Genomic DNA, 25,417 nt, shown 5'->3' on the forward strand with positions numbered 1-25,417 from the left:
AGAGAGACAGCTGGTGGGAGTACCACATGACTTTGTGGATGCCTAGTGCTAACTCTTCATTTCTGTCACACATGCCCAAACTGCCTGTTATTTCTTTGAGCTAGATTGCTAGCTCTACCCTTGCTGCATCATAGAGACAAACTATCATATAAGGCTTGCAAAGTCGTTCTAGTAATATGTCCTGGTTGCATGCACTGCTTTGGGGGTAGGAGCCAGCTCTGCCTGCTACAACTTCTATTCACAGGTTTGGAGAGCTGTGTGAAACGAGTCACTATTTCTGCAACTTCTTTAGTACTTGTGCTGATTTGTGGTTGCGCTTCCTCTTCATTTAAAATAATCTGTTTTATGTAGGTTTTTAAAAGTATTATTTTGTTAACTTTATACCAAAAATACCCCCTATACAAGCTGTGGCAGCATGATCTTAGGATTCCAGCATTTCAAAGGTCAAGAAAGGAGAATGATGAATTTGAAGTTAGCTAAAACTACTTAAAAAGACCTTATCAATTTTTCATTATTAATTAAGTTTGCTATTTGATATTTCACTCATGTACACAGGCATACTGACCATGCTCAACCCCAACTCGCTACCACCACCATCCACAGTCCTCCATTCTACAAAATTGCCAACCCACATTCATGTCTGTTTCCTTTTAACTTTGTGACCCACCAAGGCCTTCAGATGTTCATGATTTCAGAGCTATCATGAGAGACTGGTTGGACTTACAATGGGTACATAGCAAGGATCAATGATTTTTCTTTTCCAGGAAACTGCTAGTAGCCATTAGTTCATCAGTAAAGGTTATGCCCTAGTAAACCCACCTCATGATTGACTCTTAACAGGGTCTGTACTTTTGGAGGACCAGTACAGTTGCAAGTCCATAACTGAAAAGGATGCATTAAGTTTAGAGGGTAGAATTTTGTGAACCTCTGTACCATCTTCTGGTTCTCAAACACTTCCTTCTCTTCTGCTAAACTCCCTGAGCATTGACAGTGGTGTAAGCAGTTTATCTAACACTTAACTCTTTTTTATTGGATATGTTTCTTTACTTACATTTCAAACGTTATTCCCCTTCCCTGTCCATAAGCCTCCATCCCTTCCCCTCCCCCTCCCCCTCCCACATACAGGTATTTCACCCATACATCCCCCTTACTACCCCCCCTATATTCCCCTGTACTGGGGGTCCAACATTGGCAGGACCAAGGGCTTCCCCTTCCACTGGTGCCCCAACAAGGCTATTCTCTGCTACATATGCAGTTGGAACCCTGGGCCAGTCCATGTATAGTCTTTAGAGAGTGGTTTAGTCCCTGGAAGCTCTGGTTGGTTGGCATTGTTGTTCTTATGGGGTTGCAAGCTCCTTCAACTCTTTCAATACTTCCTCTAATTCCTCCCAAGGGGGTCCTTCCTGTTCTCAGTTCAGTGGTTTGATGGTAGCATTGACCTCTGTATTAGACATGCTCTGGATGTGTCTCTCAGGAGAGATCTATATCTGGTCTCTTTTGGCATGCATTTTTTTAGTCTCATCAATCTTACCTAGTTTTGGTGGCTGTATACATATGGGCCACATGTGGGCCAGGCTCTGAATGGCTGTTCCTTCAGTCACTGCTCTAAACTTTGCATCTATATCCCCTCCTATGGATATTTTTCCCCTTTTAAGAAGGAGTGGGAGTGCCCGCATTTTGGTCATCCTACTTCTTGAGTTTCCTGTGCTCTGTGGATTGCATCTTGGGTAATTTGAGCTTTTTTGCTAATATCCACTTATCAATGAGTGCATACCAAGTGTGTTTTTCTGTGATTGAGTTACCTCACTCAGAATGATATTTTATAGTTCATTCCATTTGCCTATGAATTTCATGAAGTCATTGTTTTTGATAGCTGAGTAGTACTCCATTATGTAGATGTATCACATTTTTTTAATCCATTCCTCTGTTGAAGGGCATCTGGGTTCTTTCCAGCTTCTGTAGCACTTAACTCTGACTTATTTTCAGCATCATAACAATCCATGAGTTTCTGCAGTCATTGCCCATCAGTGTAAAGAAAGGCTTTAATTAAGGCTTTTGTGTATGTGTTTGAACATACACGTTTAGAAGACAATTTGATGCTATTTGTATTTAGTTCCTTGGGCTTAAATCCCCCTAGTAACTAATGAGTTAGTTACTGGACTTACAGTACAAAGCATGAGAGGGCTTCAAATCTAATCAGAGTGGTTGGTTACTCTTACATAGTGGTGTCACTGTTTCAGGTAGCTACATATTGCCATGAAGATTGATTTATTTGATTGATAGATTTGTAGTTAATAAAATTGGTTCATAATAAAATGATCCTTAATACAAATAAAACTTATTTGTACAACTTTTTGAAAATTGTATTTCTTCCCCCTACTTGCACTTCAATGAGTGTTTGTTGACAGGAACTGCCTTATGTAGGTCCAGGGCAGGTAACTACAGTTACAAGTTCATAATCACAATGTTTTTATTGATGTCTTCCTGTTTTGATTTAGCTTGGCTAGTTTTTTATTAAATGGTGTATGCTTTGGGAAGGTAGTTAATACCTGAGTGGGAAACAATTGCTATAAAACTCATCTGACTACCGAGATTGAAAAGTTCTCATGTTTCTAGAGAATTATCTACTTTTCACAGATTTCTCTGGTCTTGGTGCTAAATGTAGTACTCACAACATCTCTGGTTTCTATGTAGAGTTTGTCTCTGGTTAAGAGTTCTGCTGTTCCAGTTAAAGTCTTTCTTACAGATTGAGCTCGTTGAGACTCTATTTTTTTTTTATGTATTCCGTTGTTTTACATTATTGCAACTTTAGTTCTTAGTGTTAATTAATACCCATTTTAAGTGCTTGTATTATTTGGTGATTTCAATATTTTATTGCCAATAGTCTAATGTATTCTTCTATTGGCTTTTATATAATTAAAAATAATTTAAGATATCATTACCATATCCTATTGTACATTTCACTATCACATAAGTGTCAGCCTGCAGTTTGCTCACTTAGTATAAATTTTCAGAGTGGTTCTCATCTTATGCCAGATATTATTAAAGAAATATGTCTTAATTACCATAGTATTGCATTTTCCCTTAGATCTATGCCTGGTATTTTACTTTATAAGATTGTGGAAAGGGAAGGAAACTAATAGGATATCATTTTTTTTGAAATTTTAGATATTATTTAACTTTGTAAATAAAAAAACAATGTATAGAGTATATGAAAAAATATGCTTGTTTGATATTATTTGTCACATAAAATTTGTTTCCCCAACAGCTTTAATTAATGGAACAGAACCCATATGACCGATCAGAGATCTTATCAGTGCTACTGCATTGAGCACTGTGCTGTCAACACATGAGCTTAGGGGAAGACATAATCATATCCTTTTATATCACTAATAATTTCTAAATTAAAACAATAACCAGCTCAAAATAATACCTAAATATCATATACCTATCTCTTGTCCAACATCAACTACATAATAAATTTGGAATAGGTAGCAATATCCCTTGAGGTATATTCTTTTTTGTAATTTAACATCCACTCTCTTCTCATACAGTATACTCTGATTATAGTTTCCCCTCTCTATTCATCTTCCAGTTCCTCTCTAGCTTCCTCTTTTCCAGAAATGCTCCTGTTCTGACTCTCATTAGAAAATAACAGGCTTCAAAGAGATAACAACTAAACATGACAAAGTAAAATATGATAAAATGAAATAAAAACTATCATATCAACATTGGACACAGCAATTTCAAGAAGAGGAAAATAATCTCAAGAGCAAGTAAAGATTCAAAGTCCCACTCATTCTCACAGTCAGGAGTCCCATAAAAATACTAAACTAATAGCTATAATATATATGCAGAGGACCTCGTAGAAATGCGTGTGGAACCAATGCTTGCTGCTTCAGTCTCTGGAGCTCCCAAGTGCCAAATTTAGTTGATTCAGAGGGCATTGTTCTCCTGGTGTCTTCCACCTTCTGTGGCTCTTACCATCTTTCTGCTTCATTTTCCACAGGGTTCCTTCAGCTCTGAGGGAGGAAATTTGATGGAGACCTCCAATTTAGACTCTTTCTCTAGGTAAATCTGGTTGTGGGTGTCTGAGCCTGTTCCCATCTGCTGCTAGACATAGCCTCTCTAATGACTGCCGCTAAGGCACGGATTTATGAGTATGCAGAATACCATTAGAAATCACTTGATTAATTTTTTTTTACCAGAATTGTTTATTTTTAACCTAGGTCTCTGGGATGTCCAGTCTATGGTTCTCAGATATCCACACAGTGTCAAGTTGGGTTCCTTTTCATAAAGTGGGTCTCAAGTCAAATCAGACATTTTTTGGCTACTCCCACAAATTCTATGCCACCATTGACCCAACACATCTTGCAGGCAGGATAGTCTATATGTAAGTCAAAGGTTTTGTGCCTGGGTTCGTGTCCACATTTCTCTTTTGGTAGCCTGCAGAGTACTTTCCCTTACCAAAAAGAGTAGAAAGTAGAGCTGAAGGCTCCATATTGGCACCAGCTCAACTTCTTCATGTTCAGTGAGTTCTATGGGTGTGGTCATCAGCAATAGGACCCCAATGTCAGTTTGCTGAGAGCAATCCTTGGGAAAATCCTCGGTTACTTGGGAACTTCCATGGGACCCTCTGGCCAACAACTGAATTGAATAAAACACAGTCCTGCCACTGGAAGCTTCACATGGCTACAGGAAATGGTCAGTTGTCACTCATCTCCCATTAGTAGGAGACTCATTAGGATTGCCTTTATAGATTTCAGGAAGCTTCGGCTACACTAAGTTTCCACACTGCCCTGAAATGCCCCCAAACTCTAGACATCTTTCCCTGCACTCTCTTTCTCCACCTCTTCCAGTTCCCATCCCCACCTGTCCCAGTCTGCCGATGAAATCTAATTTTAAGTTAGGCTCCCAGGGAGATCTTTGTGTCCCTTCCTAGGCCCCTCCTCTTTTCCTAACCTTTCTGCACATAAAGATTGAGATTCTACTATATTTTAATTACCTAAATTACTGTGCTGCCAACCATACAAATATCCCCTTGTGAAAATTGCCTCTCAATGAATAATTTAATTATTTATTTAATAATTTAATTTAATAATTAATTATTTAATAATTTATCTTACATTAGGTTACTATATTATTAATAAAATATTCTTATTTATAATAAAAAGTATGATCTCTACTACATATCACCTTCATAAAGGAAAGAAAAAAAAAGATCATTCAAGAGCTTTTGAATCTAATTGAAAACAATGAAACTTAGGCCTTTGAGATCATTCCAAACTCTTTCATTTTCATGTCATTTATTATAGCCTATTCTTATTGTTCTATATAACTGATTTTATGTATTTTATTGAGTTTTATGGTAAAATTATGAGTCAATCATGTTGTTTCTACCATAAATATCTCTTGAAATGCTATGCATGTAAATGTATATAAGTATTTTAAACATGAACTCATTCATATTTCCTCTTTGTTATTCTTTAACATACATGTTTAGTTAAAGTATTATTTTATAAATGTAATCCGTTTGTCCTTATATTTGTCCCCTTATGTGAAAAGACACACACAGGTACACAAACATGAGCATGCCTGAGTACACACACATACATATCTCTACTTACCTAATAGGTAGATGATTATTTTTGTCTGAGTATAGAAAAATTTTCCCATGTGTCTTTTTCTATTGAGAAATATATGCATGCTGCTGAACAGTAAGTCGGATTCAAGATTATAGCCTTCGTTTTCCTCCATAGAAAATCTGTTTATTTGACTTAAAAGCTGTAGTAGCACATGTCTTCTTGCTTATCTGTCTCTTTATATACATACATTTATTAATAATTATGGTCCTTCATGTATTAGTTATCCTTTCTATTTATAATTATAGTCTTATATGCATCAATTATCTTCAATTTCTTTTTCATCAATTCCTTTTATTCACATGAATTTCCTTTCTTTGACACTAAATAAAATTTATTTGATATTTTTTAAAACTGGATCCAAAATATATTTTCCCGCAGAAACCATTTAATTTACTTTTTGTTTGTATTTTTTAAAAAATTTAGTGAAACTCCTCATACTCCACTGCATATTCTGGTTGTTAGGATCCTGCAGGCATGGGAGCCAGAACCTGGGGTTCAGGGATTTCTTAACCTTGACATCCTTTTCAATATCACCTGTGTTTTCTGTTCCTAGTTATTGCTTAAAATATCAGAATTTTAGGCTTTCCCCTCCATGGCTTTCCAGAGTGAATTTATATCCTATATGATTACGTAACATTGGACCTGTTTATGCTCACAGAGAGCATATGTTCTTATTTATGATTATATATGAAGATTTTATTTATAATTATCCTTGTTAATTCCTTGTTCTTCATCTCCTTCTGATCAAATGCTAGAAATTATTATATTGCACAAATAAATATTATATAGTACTATGTTTTTGCAATAACACATTACTGAAAATATGTTGATTAACTTTGTATTTCTGCATCCTTGACTTATATTTGGATAAAGGAGCTCAAAATAAATGCATACTTAAACACAGCAACTCCAAAATAGTCTCATGCAGACCATGAACATCAAAACTTGCTCACTCTGTAGATTTCATCTGTTACTAACTATACTACACAGTTTTTCAAATTAAAAAGTTGAGATGAAGCCAGTAAGACGGTTCAACAGGTTAAAGTATTTTCTGCTAAGCTTGATGAACTGAGACTCATTCGGAGAACCTATGCAGTGAAAGGGAAAAAGCAATTCCTCAAAGTTGGCTTCTTACATTCAGACAGACACAATATCATGGCAGGAGAACACACACACACACACACACACACATACACACACATACACACACACACAGAAAGAGAAAGAGAGAGGTGGGGGAAGACAGGTAGACAGGCAGATAGACAGACAGGTAGATGATGGATATAAATAAATCCTTGTATTTATTTATTTATTTATTTATTTATTTATTTATTTATTTATTTATTTATTTATTTATTTTCGGAGCTGGAGACCGAACCCAGGGCCTCAAGTGCTCTAGCGCTGAGCTAAATCCCCAACCCCAATAAATCCTTTTAAAAAGAAATAGGCTTCCTATTTTGAGGCACTAAGCAGTGTTTGACCAACCACAAAAGCTGTCTAAGCCTAATAAAAGAGTGGCTCTTTCTATACAATAAAGAAACAAAAGGAGCTAAGAAGTTGTATATGAGCTGTGCTTTCCTTTCCTGGGGTCTTTTCACTTTTATAAATCATCTCTAACTCCAGCCCAGTTCTTCAGCCTCATGGACCAATTTTTGCTCCATCTAGTATCTCACATTTTAGAACATGAGAACTTTCTTTGTGTAAGCCATGGTGATTGGTCAGAGAGAGAAAAATAGCTTTATGAATTTGAATATACTTCAGTCAAGACTCATCCTTCATACAAAGATGTAGCACATATACACACATATATATGGAGCTGATTCTCTGCCTAAGCAGAGAATTGTGTGAATCATCCAAACCAGTCATGCTACCAGGATTATTGATATAACTTTACTCACATACAGTCACTGTAATCTGTGCGTATGTTAGGTTACATGACAAAGATAAATTAAGGTTATACATGGAATATGGTTGCTAGTTGCCTGCCCTTGAATGACAAAATTATCCTGTATTGTTTAAGTGAGCCCAGAGAAATGGTAGTGTTGTTATAAGTAGGATGTAAAAGAGAGTGGGATAGAAGCAAGAGTGACAATCAGCAGTACTGGACCCTCAGCACAACCTGGAAATTGGAAGCAATGTCTAGAAAGTAGAAAGGTAAGGAAATGAATTATTCTTGAGGACCTGCAGAAAAGAACATAGTGTTAGAGACACCAATATCTCTCCTCTAACTCTGAAACTCTCATCTATAGAATGCAATAGTTTTCTCCCACCTAGGAACCTGACGCAGGGATATACTCACTTTCACTCTAAGAATTCAATGTTTTTCTCCTCCCTCTGGATTCCTAATTCTTTGCCACTCTTTCCTCTCTTGTATCCTGTTACAGATTGGGTATAAAAATGTCGTCTATGGGTTCATGTAGTAGACAATGAGTTCCTAGCTCATATTACTGTTGTTGGGAGGTTGTGGAAATGGCAGGAAGTGAGGAAGGACACTTCAGACTCACTTTAAGAGGTAAGAAGTGGCAACTAGCCCCTGTATGTCTGCTTTCTCTTCACCACAAAGTGTAAACTAAAGTGAACTCTGCATGGTCCTTGTTCACTATGAAGTAAATGCATGCATCTACCAACAACTGCAATGATGTCACTTAGCGAGGTGCCTAGAATAAAAAGAAGCAAGAACACTGAACCAGAATAAATCTCCATCTTTGAAGTTACCTATCAGGTTTTGTCAACAGGAAAGTCTGGCTGATATACTTTTTTACATTTCTGTCCCTAAACCTTACAACTTCTCTTTGGAGAGTAGTGAACCCTTTTACCTTTTCCTCACTAAATTCTCCCTTCTCCCTTTTCTTTTCCATTCAGCCGCAGTTAGCATCTGTCTACCAACTATAAATCTTAGTGGAAAGGGTCATGCCATTAAGGACATTGTCATTGTGGAGCTCATGAATTACAGGGATTTTCTATCCTAATGCCTAAGACTGTTCAGGACAACAGAATTACAGTTCTCTAAGTTTGATTTAACTTAAAAATAGTAAATAGAATAATTCTATAAGAAGCTAATGGAGGGAAGCCAAGTATGAAGACATATGACTTTAATCATAGTACTTGGAGGCAGTTGAGATAAATTATAGCTTTAGGCTAGCCTGAGCATTACAGAAATATGGAAAGGGCACATCGATCTATATGTAAATATAAATACACACAAATATAGATTTATTTATTTGTTTATTTATATCCAGGAGAATAAACCAAACTACATTAAACTATTTGCTGACTCCTGAGAGATTACAAACCAGTGTTTCAACTTTAATTGGAAAATACTATTCAAATTTAAACAGCATTTGCAGTTTTGCCATGAGTCACTCTAGGTAGAAACAAGTAAAAAAAATGTATGTATCTCCTTTTCATAGCTTTTCTAGCATTATGATTCCCAGAATTCTGAAGAACTGTGGACATTGCAGGTCCCTGAGAGGGACCAAGCAAGGGACTTCATGTAGAATATTCCTTAGATGTCCACAAGAAATAGTAAAGGAAAATAACAGGGATGGCTATAATTAATTCATTATGTATTACATAACGTTAGATGGAGTAAAAGCCAACGGGTCTACCTGACATATTTCCTCATAATCACAAGTGCAGAGAGTGAAGACTAAGGGTGGTGAAGCATCTCATCCCGAGAAGGAATACGGAATGTGTTGTCTAAGAGAGAAGCTGAGATTTGGGTCAAGGCTGTGCTGGTTACTTTATGTTGCTGTAATCAAAGACCATGGTCAAAATCAACTTGTGGAAGTAAGAGTTTGTTTTCCTTATGGTTGCCAGTGGATACGACTGGGAAGCATGGCAGCAAGCAGAAAGCCTGGCACCAGAAACAAGAAACTGAAAGATGCCATCTTTAAACGCACAGGAAGAAGGAAACACTGAAATGGGACAAGACTACAAATTCTCAAAGCCTGTCTGCAGTGACACAGTTCCTCTAGGAAGGTCAGACCTCCTAAAGAGGGGTATAACCTCCCACATACAACACCACCAACTGGGTACTGAGTGTTCAAGTACAAGTGCCTATAGGAAACATTTCTCATTCAAAGGTCAAGGGACAATTAAAGTCAATTACACTGAAAAGATTCCCTGACTTGGTTTTGAGTAATGCGTTAAAAATTGCATTAGTGAGCTCTGCAAGAGAATGTTTTCAGGGAAGCATTTAGGAGCATATAGTACCTGAAATCTAAGTAGGAATTTATAGTCTGTAAATTTGATCATGACTACAAAGCAGATAAAATAAAATCTATATCTTTTTTCATGACCTTTGTCCTTTTATGTCTAGTTTCACCCATAGATTCAGACTTTGTTTACAAGTATTTGACAATATTAATTTCCCTTCTTTTTCAAACGTTTCAGTCATGTGCAGGTGCATGTGCTTATGTCTGTAATCAATACACTAGAATCTCTTTAAGGTAGGGGCATGCCTCTCTCAGCCACCTTGGTATATCTCACATATGCTTCAGTTGGCAACAAATTTAAGTGTTCAACATATGACTTCATTCTTGCTTGTTTGTTTATTTTAAAGGAAGAAATAAAAGATTCATGGTATGAGAGCTACAGTGCCTGAGAGTGAAAATACAAAGTATATCTGGTCTTCAATATATAATTTTACTGCAGCATCAGAGAGAAATACATTAAGAATTCTATAAAATCCAGCAATAAAATTTGCAAATATATCTTTTTCTCCTCAGAATACTGTAAATACTCCTTACAATTTCCTTTTCATTTTCCAAATGGATCTCCTGGTTGATTTCCACAGATGCTTATGGGTTTCTGTGCTCCCTTCTCTGCTTGCTTTCTGTGTATAGCTGGAGTTATGGAGTGGTCTTGGCTTTGCACCAGTACCAAGTGGGGAAATCATGCCATAAAATATCTAGCAGGCAAATTTTGTCTTAAACTTCTGAAGATGTTTCCTTAAAAAAGAGCAGGCAGCTGTAATACAAGACTAAAGCAGTTCTATGCTTTCAAGCATGGTTGTATAGAAAGAACCCATCATTGCGTAAATCACTAAAGCACTCCCTAAGGCACCTTATAGAACAGCATTCATGGTAAGGCTTTTTCTAACATGACCACTACTGCAACCATGAAAGCCTTATGTATAGAAACAAGGTCCCCAGATCAAAAGTGAGTTTCTACACAAGCATCAGTCAGTAAAAAACCTGCTCAGAACTTACTAGGTATCTGTTCATGATCAGTAAAGGAACAGAGAGAGAATGGGGAGAATGTAAGAGATGAATAATGGAAAGAAGGTAAGAAAAGGAATTTAAAAAAATGAGAGAATAGGGTCATGGAGAAGTCTTTAAGGAAGCAATAAAGGCAAATGAAAATAACTGCAAATGTCCCAGGATTCTTGGTTCTCTCTTACCTGTCTAGGTGATGTTCAAAATCACTTCTAGTTCTTTTCTCACATTGGAAGAAAGCTTCAAGATTTATCCAGGACTGGCCATCCTCATAGGGCCCACACAGTCATGGAAAGGGTTAGGTGACCCTAGAAGAAATGGCCCAGATAGTTTAACTTTTATATTTCAGCATTTTTCCAGAAGTATTATTACCATCTTCAGGCTTGACTCAACTACAGATTTCTCCAAAGAGGAAACCCTCAAAGTAGAGAAGACACTATAAATGGCCATTGGTTGGTTGCCTATTCACTTAACAATGTATTATCAATCTATTTCTCATTGTAGTATCCCAAGAAAGGCTACAGACCCTGTGATGATGTAAACCTTACCCACATACTCATCTATTTAAATACATTGTCACCATGTGCTAGTGTTATTTTGAGGAGTTGTAAATTCTATGGGAGACAAGGTCTATCTGGAGGACACAAGTCACTGGGGACCTTGGGAAAATAGTATCCTAGGCCTTTCCTATACTAATTTCTACTTCTTATCTATGTATTTAGCCATCATCATCTGAGACCAAAGTACATGCCTCTGAGAATGCTGTAATTCATTTGCACTAATAAATAAAACCAGACAAATACACATGTGCATAAGTGCACATTTGTACATGAGCACACATACAAGAGAGGAGAGAGGGAAGGAGGGCAGAAAGAAGAGAGAGAGAAAGGAGATTGGGAGGGAGAGTATGTAAGAGATAGTATGAGAGAGAGAAAGAGAGAGAAGAGAGAAAGAGAAAGTGAGAGGGGGAAGCCTAATTTAGTTTGGTTTCTTTTTAAGTATCAATGTCAAAATCATTTTTTTTTTTGGTTCTTTTTTTTTTTTTCGGAGCTGGGGACCGAACCCAGGGCCTTGCACTTCCTAGGCATGCGCTCTACCACTGAGCTAAATCCCCAACTCCCTAAATCATTTTTATACTGCCAAAATCATTTCAAAGTAAATTTTAAACATTAGTGATAAATTGCTCATTTCATGTTGAAAAACAATTGAGACTTTGATGGTCAAATATGATGTTCAGGGCAAGGAAATAGCCTCATAAGATAACTTCATCTGATTCAGGACAATTTAGCCAAACTATTCTTTTCAAGCTTATTTCAATGAAGCTCCCAACCCATTCTTCTGTTCTAACCAGAAGCATGGATTCCTCACAGAGAAGGCAGTGAATGCACGCTTCCGTAGAAAACTAAGTGTCTCTGGCTTTATACAAAAGTAGAGTTAAAACCAGCTTATCAGGTGGTTTCTGTTTCTTTTTAATAAGTATTAAGTGAATTGACTCATGCAAAGATGTATAGAATAGTGCCCACATAGCATTTCATAAGTGCCAGGTAAGCGTTAGCATTTACTATTGCTGCCACTAATGTAAGTGCAAGCAGCAAGTACTAATGAGTGCTACACACTATTCTTTTTTTTCTTTTTTTCTTTATTAACTTGAGTATTTATTTACATTTCAATTGTTATTCCCTTTCCCGGTTTCCAGGCGAACATCCCCCCAACCCCTCCCCTCCCCTTCTATATTGGTGTTCCCCTCCCCATCCTCCCCCCATTGCCGCCCTCCCCCCAACAATCATGATCACTGGGGGTTCAGTCTTAGCAGGACCAAGGGCTTCCCCTTCCACTGGTGCTCTTACTAGGCTATTCATTGCTACCTATGAGGTCAGAGTCCAGGGTCAGTCCATGTATAGTCTTTGGGTAGTGGCTTAGTTCCTGGAAGCTCTGGTTGGTTGGCATTGTTGTTCATATGGGGTCTCGAGCCCCTTCAAGCTCTTCCAGTTCTTTCTCTGATTCCTTCAAAGGGGGTCCTGTTCTCAGTTCAGTGGTTTGCTGCTGGCATTCCCCTATGTATTTGCTGTATTCTGGGTGTGTCTCTCAGGAGAGATCTACATCCGGCTCCTGTCGGTCTGCACTTCTTTGCTTCATCCATCTTGTCTAATTGGGTGGCTGTATATGTATGGGCCACATGTGGGGCAGACTCTGAATGGGTGTTCCTTCAGTCTCTGTTTTAATCTTTGCCTCTCTCTTCCCTGCCAAGGGTATTCTTGTTCCCCTTTTAAAGAAGGAGTGAAGCATCCGCATTTTGATCATCAGTCTTGAGTTTCATGGCTACACACTATTCTAATTGCTTTACATGCAGCAATTTACCTAATCTCTTCGGTAATTGGTTGAGTATTGCTGCATGTTTTTTGAAAGGGGAAATTATTGTAAGGCTTTTACCTTTTCTATGGTCTCATATATGGACAGTGTTAAAGTCACCTACAACCATTTGAGTATCTGAAGGTTCTTGGTCCTATTACATGGTGCCTCAGAGCAAGAAAAGGTGCCAGAGCTGATTCTCCAATGTATACAAGCTTCCCTAGGTTTATCTGGTTTTTCCAGTTATCAAATTATAGAGAAGACCGATTTCTACAATTGATAATATGTAACAGAATAAAATATACTCATACATTTTATATGCATCCTCATATGTACATAAGAGAATGCTATTATAATAAAGAATATAAAATAAACTGTACTTGTAAATGTAAATAATAAACTTTATTATGCACATTTACAGATCCTACAAAATGGAAAGTAAGAAATGTCATGAGGATGGAGTAAATATTTAAAATTTTATTTTACACATTCAGTATACAGCACACCTAAAAATAAATAATATTAGCAGTAATAAAGTCTCAGTAAGAGCAATGTGTTTGGATATATATCATTATTTATTAATAATATTTGCTCCATTCTTGGTGATTCAGAGATATAAAAGCCTGATGCCAAGTTCACTTCATTTTGATTCTTATATAAATAAAGTATCTGAAAAAGATGGCTCACAAAAATTCATGAATCCAAATGAAGAAGGTCATCATTGGCTGTGCATAATTAATCACCCTATCATTTTTCATCCCAATTAGGAAGTGATATTTGCAGAAATTGGAGCTGTGTATTTCCTTGATTCCTGAAGCCAATCAGCTATTCCTATCAACTAATGAGAAGATATTTCGTTTTGGTATTTCAACAAATTGGCAAAGTGCTCATGGAAAAATCTATATTTGGAAAATTCTCAACACATAAAATTCCATTTCTAACTTGTGTATATGCTCCTGTATTCAGGTAGAATAGATTTCTATTTTTTTAATGTTATTTATTTAAATGGCTTGCTAGGCATACTTGCTTTGAGCTCTTACTAGTTGCTTTTGGGTGGATTCAGCATTATGAACTTGAGGTGTTCATTTGTGAATAATGCAGCCTACCTCACATAAACTATATGACTCCTACCAAAGAGTACTATCACTTCTCTCTGAAGTCTCTTTCTGGGTTTATTTATTTCACCTCCATACATGTTATGACAATCTATTCTGTTTATCCAAATTGCAAATTATCTTATAAGAAGATTTCATAAAACAAGAAAAATACCTTTCCTATTTCCCTGCATATTTGACCGTTGCCACAGCTTTCCATTTTTATGCAATTTCCATCTCACATATCCTTATAGTGAAAAAGAAACTTGAACATTTTTCTTTATACTGTAGGTCTTCCAGCGATAGCACCTTTCAATTGTTCTATGTCCAAGCAAATCCTCTTTATTTTAGGAAGATTCTACAGTAGGAGACTTCCATGGCTTTTTCAGATAGCCTAAGTGTTGTGTGTCCTTCCTCATATCCCTCTGTGGCCCTTCTCTTCCACTCTTCTCCCTATTTAAACCTTCTAGTTCCCCCTTTTCATCTTTATAACACTATATTCTATTTCCCCTTCCTTTGTAGAAGAACGTCTGCTACACATGCCTTAGTCCTCTGCCAGGAGCCATCAAAGAGAAGCTAAAAACTACCAGGCAGTCTTTCTGAGATGGTTCCACCACGGACTATTAAAGTTATTGACAGGGTTGGAGATTTAGCTCAGTGATAGAGCGCTTGCCTAGGAAGCGCAAGGCCCTGGGTTAGGTCCCCAGCTCCGGAAAAAAAAAAAAGAACAACAACAAAAAAAAAGTTATTGACAGATTCATTTCTTTAGACAAGGCCAAGATTACATTTTAGGAAAGATTCCAATGTATATATGTATCATGAGGTATTAGTCTAAACTTTTGAGCAGATCTCTGCAGAACAATGAAGATGTACTATGTTGTATGATGCTATACAAATAGATGCCTCTTCGCAATGATGATCCTATAAGAATTCCTAAAGTTATATTAGTAATTATTAAGCTCTTTTATAATAAGACTGCTATTAAGTTCTCAGTGTTAAAACTGGAATGCAAATCTTCAAGTGTCACAAGTTGATTGTTTCAAAGATAGCAACCAGGCATCTATATCTTAGAGCTCACCCGAAGAGATTGTAAAACAATAACCATAAGTTGTGAAAAGAGAACTACTGATTTACTGTAGGTTCAAGGACAGAAGATAAAATGTTAATTGGGTTTATCTATACAAAACTTCACCAATGATAACTTAGTTATGGTCTTTAACTCTCCATTAACCGGGAGAACTAGTGACAGATAATGAATGTTTGGCCAGATAATTACTCTTAATGGATATGCATGTAAACATTCTGTGTTGTAAATTTCATATTCAATTTATGATTTGAATTTATATTTGAATAGCTACTGAACTTTTGTTTAAAAACAAGGGTGGGGGATTCTTGGATAAACCATATTCTCCTAGAAAAAGAAATAAAAGACTGAGTCCAATTACATTGAATGACAATTGTATGTAAATGACATTAGGAGTAAAGGCATTGGGAATAATGGCATTTGGGAGGAAAGATTTTATTACATCAGAGCAAGAGGAGAGAGTAGGAGAAGAGAAAGGAAGAACTCTATAGAGAGAAGAACCTTTGAGAACTTTCATATAAAACCTTTTAGGAAGAACTTTTTAGAGAGAACTTAGAAATAAAGATTAAATTCGCTTTTGTTCCTGTGACTTCAACTAGCAGGCTGGAAGTTAGAACCATGCAGATATAGAACAAAGGCTACATTACATAAACCCCAGGCACTAGGCTACAGGTGTTAATCACCTAGACCAGAGGATTTTAGCATTTTAGAAGTTATCAATGAGCACTCAGTATAGTTAGAGAGCTAGACAGTCCAGAGACCATCAGTCTTTAAGGCTGTACCTGCACCTGACTCTGTCTCCCTTCACCCTATTCCAGTCCAGGAGGCCCCACACAGTAGTCCCCTATTCAATATTTCACTAGTGTGGTTACAATAGGTAGTAGCGTGCATATTGAAGGTTTGAAACCCACCTATCATTCATATATATATATATATATATATATATATATATATATATATATATGAGAAAACATATTGCATTTGTCTTTGGGGGCTGCCTTACTCCACTCAGGATGATTGCAATTAATTTGTAGGTGGCTTTGGGTAGGGTAGGCATTTTCACTATCTTAACCTTACCAATCAATCATCCTGGGAGATCTATCCATTTTCTGGTGCCCTCTTCAATGTTTTTTTCAGTGTGTTGAAGTTTTTATCATATAAGTTGTTAACTTGCTTCATTAATGTTACCTGAAGAAAGATTTTATGACCCTCTTGTGAAAGGCACAGCTTCCCTGATTCCACTCTCAGGTTGTTTGTCATTTGTATAGTTTTTTAAATTGCTCCTTTAAAATTTTAATTTTGTATTCTACTTTGCTGAAAGGGCTTATCAGCTGTAGATGTTGACTGGTGGGATATCTTGGACCTTTTAGCAAATAAAGATATTTTGACTTTCTTATTTGTTTCCCCATTTGTATCCTTCAGTTGTCTTATTGCTCTCGCTAAGATTTTAAATACTATATTCAATAGGAATGAAAAGAGTAGAGATTTCTGTCTTGTTCCTTATTTTAGGGAAAGTCTTTTAAATTTCTCTCCATTTATGTTGGTGTTGGCTATGCTTGCCTAATTGCCTTTATTGCAAAGAAGTATATATTTTGAGTTACTATTCTCCCCAGAAATTTTATCATGAAGGGATGTTGGATTTTGTCAAATGCCTTGTTTTCATCTAATGAGATCATATGGTTTTTGTCTTTCAGTCTGTTTATATATCAGACTATGTTTATTGATTTATATATGTTTAACCTTTCTTGAAATTCTGGGATGAAGTCCAAATTCATGATAGTGGATAACCTTTTAATGTGTTCTTAGCATTAATCAGTAAATTGTTTTGAAAAAATTTGTATCTATGTTCATAAGAAATATTGGTCCACACGTTTTTTGTTGGGTCTTTGTGTGGTTCTAGCATCAGGTTAATAGTACCTTCATAAAACAAATTAAAAATGTCACTTCAGTTTCTATTTTCTGTAATTATTTGAAATATATTGGTACTATTTTTTTTCATTAAAGATCTGGTAGAATTCTGCCCTGAATTCAACTAGCCCTAATTTTTTTAGTTGGTGGAGACTTCTAATTACTGTATCGTTTTCATTAGGAGTTATGGGTCTACTGAAATAGCTTATTTGATTTTGATTTTACTTTAATAATGAACAAAGAAGGTAGGAAAGAACAATCAGTGATTGTCTTTAGGTTTTAGGAGTGATAAAGAGACAGTTAGGAATAGGTGGACAGGAACACACACATCACTGTACAAAACCAAGATAAAGAGAAAAATCAAACAATAACCAGAAGAAAATACATATAAAGCTAAGTACAGAGATACAAAGAAAAAAACTGACAGGATTCCTGTCATCTTTAAACCTATAAAACATTGAGCATCATAAATAATAATTCAATGACTTTTAACTTAACAAAACTTTCTCAAGTAAATAAAAAACAGAGCTTCTTTTCACATGCAAAATATTGCCTCACCAGCAGGACTCTGCACCAGAGGATATTAAAGGAAGTCTGTAAGACAAAAGACCCAGGGAATCTGACTAAAATGCAATTCTTTTAAAAAAAAGAAAAACAAATACCAGAAATGTTTAATGTGTAAATAAACACAGAAGAAATATTCTTGTTGCATAACAGTTAACAAGAAGGTTGGTTAATAAGAACGACAAAGTCATGTGAAATTTTAAATACATGAGATTAGATGACTGAGAAAACTAAGGGAAAGATGGAGAATGGAGAAAGGATTGAAAGGATGGAGGAAGAATGAAGGGGAGAAAGTATAATGATGGGGGAAAGGATGGAGATGGGAAAAAGGATGGTGAGGGGAGAAAAGGATGGTAAGGGGGAAAGGATGGTGAGGGGGAAAGGGCAAGAGAAATGGATGAAGAGGTAGGGGAGAAAGGATGGTAAGGAGGGTAAGGATAGAGATGGGGAAAAGGATTGAGAGAGAGAACAAGAAAAGGACAGAGCGGGGAGCGTGGAGAATGGGATATGGTGGAGGGGAGAATTTGAGGACAAGCTGAGCATCCTTTGTGAATGCTCAGAGCCAGGACTCTGAGATTTAGGATTATTTGTAAACCTGAATGTAATATGTTGGAGGTAAGTCTCAACATGGCATTGTAAATGTTCATCTACATCTTGTGCACAGAGGTCAAAACTAATTGTATAGAGGGTTGGTGTACCTGTCCTTAAAAAGTAATTAGTCCCATGAGAACACACACAGGTATCTTCTTATGATGTCAAATTAAGCTCAATGCTTTTATATTTGGAAGCATTCCATATTTGAGATTTTTCAATTAGGAATATTTGACTTCTGTATTGCTATTAAATTTTTCTTATGTATATAGAATGGCATAGTGTTTAAGATCATAATAGCTAAAGGTGGATACTGGAAATTCTAAAACAACAGTAGGATAGCAAAACAAAATTAAAGCATTAAAGTAGAAAAAGAAGAATGAAAAGTAATAACTGAATTTGTTAAAAAGAAGGAAAAGAAGATATATGAAAACTGCTAAATGAGACAAAGAGAAACCAAATAATATAATAAATTTAAACTAAAGCATCAATGAATATATTCAGTCTAAGTGTCATAAGTCAACTTTTCTCTCAAATGGACAGCAGCAATTGTTATAGTAGATGAGAAAGCAAGTTTCAAATATATTCTGCCTGTAAGATATTAACTTTAAAAATGATGACAAAAAGAGGTTAAAGTAAATGGAAGGAAAAATATACCATGTGGGAACTAAACACCAGTAGCTAGTGTGTCCATATTAATATTAGATAAATTAGATTATAGAGCCAAGAATGCTATTAGAAATGGAGACATTTATTCCTCATGAGAAGGGAATCAATTCATCAAACAGAAATGGCAATTCTAAGTGGTTTTGCACCTAATAAAAAGGATCCAGTTAGCCCACCATAGCAAGCCCCAGATTTATCCAACATGCAACTGAAAAGCAAGATTTGGATTAAAAATCACATCTCATGTTGATGATAGAGGACTTTAAGAAGGACATAAATAACTCCCTTAAAGAAATAAGAAACAATGCAGGCAAACAGGTAGAAGCCTTAAAGAGGAAACACAAAAATCCTTTAAAGAATTACAGGAAAATATAACCAGTGGGTGAAGGAATTGAACAAAACCATCCAGGAGCTAGAAATGGAAATAGAAACAATAAAGAAATCACTAAGGGAGACAACTCTGGAGATAGTAAAACTAGCAAAGAGATCAGGACTCATAGATGTAAGCACCACAAACAAAATACAAGAGATAGAAGAAAGAATCTGAGGGGCAGAAAATTACATAGAAAACATTGACATAACTGTCCAAGATAATGTAAAAGGCAAAAAGCTCCTAACCCAAAACATCCAGGAAATTCAAGACTCAATGAGAAGATCAAACCTAAGGATAATAGGTATAGAATAGAGATAAAATTCCCAACCTAAAAAGGCCAGTAAATATCTTCAACAAGACTATAGAAGGAAAGTTCCCTAGCCCAAAGAGATGCCCATGAATACACAAGAAGACCACAGACCTCCAAATAGACTGAACAAGAAATGAAACTCCTCCTGTCACATAATAATCAAAACATGACATGCACAAAACAAAGAAAGGATATTAAAAGCAGTAAGGTGAAAAGGTCAAGTAACATATAAAAGCAGACCTATCAGAATTACACCAGACTTTTCATCAGGGACTCTAAAATCCAGAAGATCCTGGACAGATGTCATATAGACCCTAAGAGAATACAAATGCCAGCCCAGGCTATTAAACTATTAAACTCAGCAAAACTCTCAATTAACATAGGTGGAGAAACCAAGATATTCCATGACAAAACCAAATTTATATAATATCTTTCCACAAATTCAACCCTACAAAGAATAATAGATGGAAAACTTCAACACAAGTAGGGAAACTACACCCTGGAAAAAGCAAGAAAAAAAGTCTTTCAACAAACCCAAAAGAAGATAGCACACAAACATAATTCCACCATTAACAACAAAAATAACAGGAAACAACAATCATTGGTCCCTAATATCTTTCAACATCAATAGACTCAATTCCCCAAAAGACATAGACTAACAGACTGGATACATAAAGAGGACCCAGCATTTTGCTGCATACAGGAAACACACCCCAGTGACAAAGACAGCCAGTACCTCAGAGAAAAAGGCTGGAAAATAATTTTCCAAGTAAATGGTCCCAAGAAATAAGCTAGAGTAGCCATTCAGATATCAAATAAAATTAACTTTAAACCAAAAGTTATCAAAAAAGATAAGGAAGGACATTTCATACTCTTCAAAGAAAAAAATCTAAGATGAACTCTCAGTTCTCAACATCTATGCTGCAAATGCAAGAGCATGCAAATTCATTAAAAAACAAAAAACAAAAAAACAAAACTTCACTAAAGCTCAAAGCACACATTGCACTGCATACAGTAATAGTGGGAACACCCTCACAGAAGTAGGAGGAGGGGTATGGAATAGGGGGTTTATTGATGGGAAACCAGGAAGGGGGATGACATTTGAAATGTAAATAAAAAATATCCAATAAAAAAATGAAAACAAAAAGAAGTTTGTTCTCTCCTCAGGATTGAACATTTTTGCCTGCTGCATATCTGCCATGTTCTGTGTCACTAACCATATCATGACTGGGCTCTTGTGCCTCTGACTGTGGACATCTATGCTGAAAAGGAAGGATGCTGTTCAAAAGGAGGTCAGAGACAACAATGCCTTCATATCAGGAAAAGTGCCTTGCTTACTTTGAAAATATTTTTAAATGTCAGTAGAAACAAAAACACTGAATAAGTCACATTGTTATATTTGGGAGGATTGGGCTTAATGTGGTATTATTTTGTAAATAATCATTCTGAGTAGAAAACAGAGTTTTTATACCAGGAGATGCTAACACAAGTGTACTTTGATCTGCTGACCATCCAAGTCGGTGAGAAGTTAACAGCTGCATCTCTACCCTGGATCTGTGCATATTTTAATCCAGATGTGGTAAGGGAGGGATTACAGGAGGAAGTACCCATAGAGTAAACAAGCTTGGAAGTTGTGACAGAAACAGTTTTGTGGTCAGTTCACAAAAGAGCTGTATTTTTTTCTTCTCACTTAGATCTAAACTTGAAAACTTTTAACAGAAGTTAAGCATTCTTTGACTGCCTCTCTTCTGAATTGCAGAAATCAGACCAAATTTTAGTATTGGGTAAAATGACATCTTGTGTTGCTGAAGAACCTATTAAAAAGATTGTCGTGTTTGGAGGGACTCGAGGAAATGATGTGACAGGAATGTTTCTAGTTACTCGCTGGCTAAGGAATGGCACTGAAGTTCACAGAACAGGACTGGAAGTGAACCCAGTCATTACCAACCCAAGAGCCATAGAGAAGTGCACCAGATACATTGACTGTGTGACTTGAATCATGGTTTTGACCTTGAAAATCTTAAATAAGACTGTTCTCTATTCTCTGAGAGTGTATAGGTAAGAAGCATTGGAATAGAAAACACGTAAATGCTCCTAGTAAGTAGTCAGATCCATATGTAGAACATCTATAGTCAATAAGATACCTTTCAATTTAATCATGCTGCATTATGAATTATGCAGTTACCCAAACTGGGCATTCACGTGCTCTGTTGTAAACTTTCTAAAGCACCAGGCCCTTCTGAATTTTCTTTTCGCTGTATACCAAAAAATACAAAATATCTCTATTTTTCACTCATATGACTTGAAAGACACAAATATAATAATCATCTGCATAAATTTGTGTTGAGCAACATGTAAAAATAAAAATCCAAACTATTCTCAAAAAGATAAAAAAGAAGAAATGGCTAATATGAGGGCTGAAGATAGCTCAGGATGAGTTTTAATCAGACTGGAGCTGCAACATTCCAACTGTACAATCTTTAAAAATCTTTGCAAAAGGTTCAGTGTAAGGCACAGTCTTTTTGAACTTTGTCCATATCTCCCATGCTATTTAAGATCTGTTTGTAAAGCCACCTTATTCTCCCTAGTAATTACTATCAAGAGAGTTGCAAATGTCCACACTCTGACTCTCTGGTGTATATGCAACCCCGTTGGGCCGGAAAGGTCATTCGAGTTTTCTGTTTTCAGTAAGGGAAGGAAGGAAGGTCTTCCTTCTGAGGGGTCTCTAAACCATGACTTCACAAACTTTAGGCTACCCAGGAACAGTAAAGCAACTCCCCAGAATTTAGGAGGTGGGGTCCAGAGAATTAGAAACTCAAGGTTACCCTGAGCTGTATAGGGAGTTCAAGGTCAGATTAGGTCACCATGGGACTCCAACTCAAAAAAAACAAAACAAGGACAACAATGAATACACGCCAAGAATATACAGTCTTAGAAGCTTACGAAACTCCAGGCAAGGTTAATGGAGAAAGGGGGGGTGAGATGGGGACAAAAGGGGAACAAGAGATGGAGGAAAAGATGGAAGGGAATAGCGAGAGGAAAGGGAAAGTGAGAGAGGAGAAAGGAGATGTAGAAGGAGGGAGAACAGGAAAGGGGTAAGGAAAACGGAGGGAGAGGTAGAAAGGGACAGGAAAGAAAGGGAAAGGAAGAGAAAGGGAGAAGGGGAAGGGAGAGGAAGGGAAGGGGAGGAGCGGAATGAAGGGAAGGAGAGAAAGGAAGAGGAAGAGGGAGAGGGAGAGGGAGAGAGAGAGAGAGAGAGAGAGAGAGAGAGAGAGAGAGAGAGAGAGAGAGGACACAGAGAGAGACACGGAGAGAGACAGAGAGAGAATGAACCATGCTCTAAGAAATACCAGTGAACATATGCAAATCAAACCCAAGGACTAAATTTGAAAGAAACTGACAAAAAGTTAGACATTGGGGGTTTTGGATCTGTATTCATCCTGGATATTGCTCTGTACTTTCGGTGTTTTCGTGTGTCCCTACCTGTTTTTGGTATTAGAGTGACACTGGACTTGTAGAAAGAGTTTGGGGGGTGGACCCTCTGTTTCTATTTTTAATTTTTGAATAAATTAAACCTTCATAGTTGTAGATCTTTTTCCAAAGACTGTATGTAGTATTTAGTATTGCATGTATCTGGGCCTCAGTTTTGTTTCCTGGCTTTCTTTTTGTACAAAGTGTTTTTATTACTATTCCTATTTCTTCCTTTGTTATGAATCTGTTTAAATGCTTTTGTTCTCTTTATGTATATTGCATCCTCACCAAAGTTTTTCCTGCCTCTATTCCTCCCTGTTACCCCTCCACACATCCCCGTCTCTCAGACATACCTTGTCTGCTCTAGATCCATTCCTCCTCCATTTCCCTTCAAAAAAGAGCAGGTTTGCCAGTGATACCAACTAAAAATGTTTAACAAATATTACAGTAAGATTGGGTACAAACCCTCATATCAAGGCAGACAGAGCAACCCAGTAGAAGGAAAGGGGTCCTAAAAGAGACAAAAGGGTCGGAAATATTCCCAACTCCCAATGTGGTGAGTCCCACAAGAACACCAAGCTATGCAGCCTAACACACATATACAGAGGACCTAGCTCTGAACCATAGAGGATCCAAGATTGCTGCTGTCTCTGTAAGCCGCTATGAGCCTCACTTAGTTGATTATGTGGGTCCTATTCTCTTGGTGTTTTGAACCCCTCGGGACTCTAAAATTCTTCTTCTCATCCCTTTTCAGGGTTCCTTAGCTTCACCAAGGATATCCTCCCTACAACTCAGAGGAGAGGAGGAGGGGGAAGGATTGTTGGAGAGGGTAACAGGGAGGAGGGCAGTAAATAATTAAATTAAATTAAATTTAACAAATCAGGTGGCCATACACTGGATTTACATCTGGGTCTTTGACTCTATTTTATTAATCTGCCTGTCTGGTTTATGCAATTTCCATGCAGTTTTTGTTGCTATAGCTCATAAGATCAGGAACGGTGGTAGCCTCCAGATGTTCTTTATTATACAGGGCTTTTCAGTTATCCTAGGTTTTTTATGTTTTCATAGGAAGTTGAGTATTATCCTTTCAAGCTCTGTAAAGAGTTTCTTTAGAATTTTGATGGAGATTACCTTAAAACTGTGGATTGCTTTTGTTAAGATGGCCATTTTCACTATGTTATTCCTACTGATCCATAATCAGCAAGATCTTTCTATCTTCTGATATTTTTTTCTATTTCTTTCTTCAAAGGCTTGATACTTTTGCCATAAAATTCTCTCCTCTGCTTGGTTAGTTACCCCAAGATATTTTATATTGTTTGTGGCTATTTTGAAGGGTGTTTTTTCATTTCTCAGGCCATTCATCATTTTTATATGGGAGAGCTACTGATTCTTTGAGTTAACTTGTATTTAGCCACTTCATTAAACATGTCCCTCAGCTATAGGAGCACCCTGATAGAATTTTTGCTGTCTCTTATATATTCCATCTGCAAATATAGATATTTATCTGCAAATAAAGATATTTTAAGTTCTTCCTAACTTGTATCCCTTTTATCTTCTTCAATGGTCTTAATTGCTCCAGGTAGAACTCAATTGCTATATTGAACACACATGGAGAGAGAAAGCAGCCTTTTCTTCTTCCGGATTCTAGTGGAATTGCTTTGAGTTTCTCTTCATTTAATTTGCTGTTGGCTATAGGAAGTAAATTGTCTTTATTATGTTTCAGTATGTCTGTCCCTTTTATCCCTGAATTCTCCAAGACTGTTATCATGAAAGGATGTTGGATTTTGTCAAACAGTTTTTTAGCATCTAGTGAGATTATCATGTAGGTTTTTTTTTTTTCTTTCAGTTTGTTATGTGGTGGGAAACATTGACTGATTATTGTATGTTGATCCATCTCTGTATGTCTGGAATGAAGACTATTTGATCATGCTGGGTGATCTTTCTTGACTATTTTTGCATCTATGTTCATGAAGAAAATTGGTTTGTAATTATCTTTCTTTGTGTGGTTTCAGTATCAGAGTGACTGTGGCCTCATAAAATGAATTTGACAATGTTCCTTCTATTTCGTAGAATATGAGCAATAGTACTAGTGTTATCTCTTCTTTGAATGACTGATAGAATTCTCCACTAAAAACATCTATTC

General features: G+C 36.6%; 1 pseudogene; it reads right to left on the bottom strand.

Annotated features, from left to right (window-relative positions):
- Positions 1 to 25,417, bottom strand: part of Ralgds-ps1 (ral guanine nucleotide dissociation stimulator, pseudogene 1) — a 110,188-nt pseudogene that overhangs the window by 54,160 nt on the left and 30,611 nt on the right.

This window comes from Rattus norvegicus, chromosome 16 (assembly GCF_036323735.1).
Source record: "Rattus norvegicus strain BN/NHsdMcwi chromosome 16, GRCr8, whole genome shotgun sequence".
NCBI lineage: Eukaryota > Metazoa > Chordata > Mammalia > Rodentia > Muridae > Rattus > Rattus norvegicus.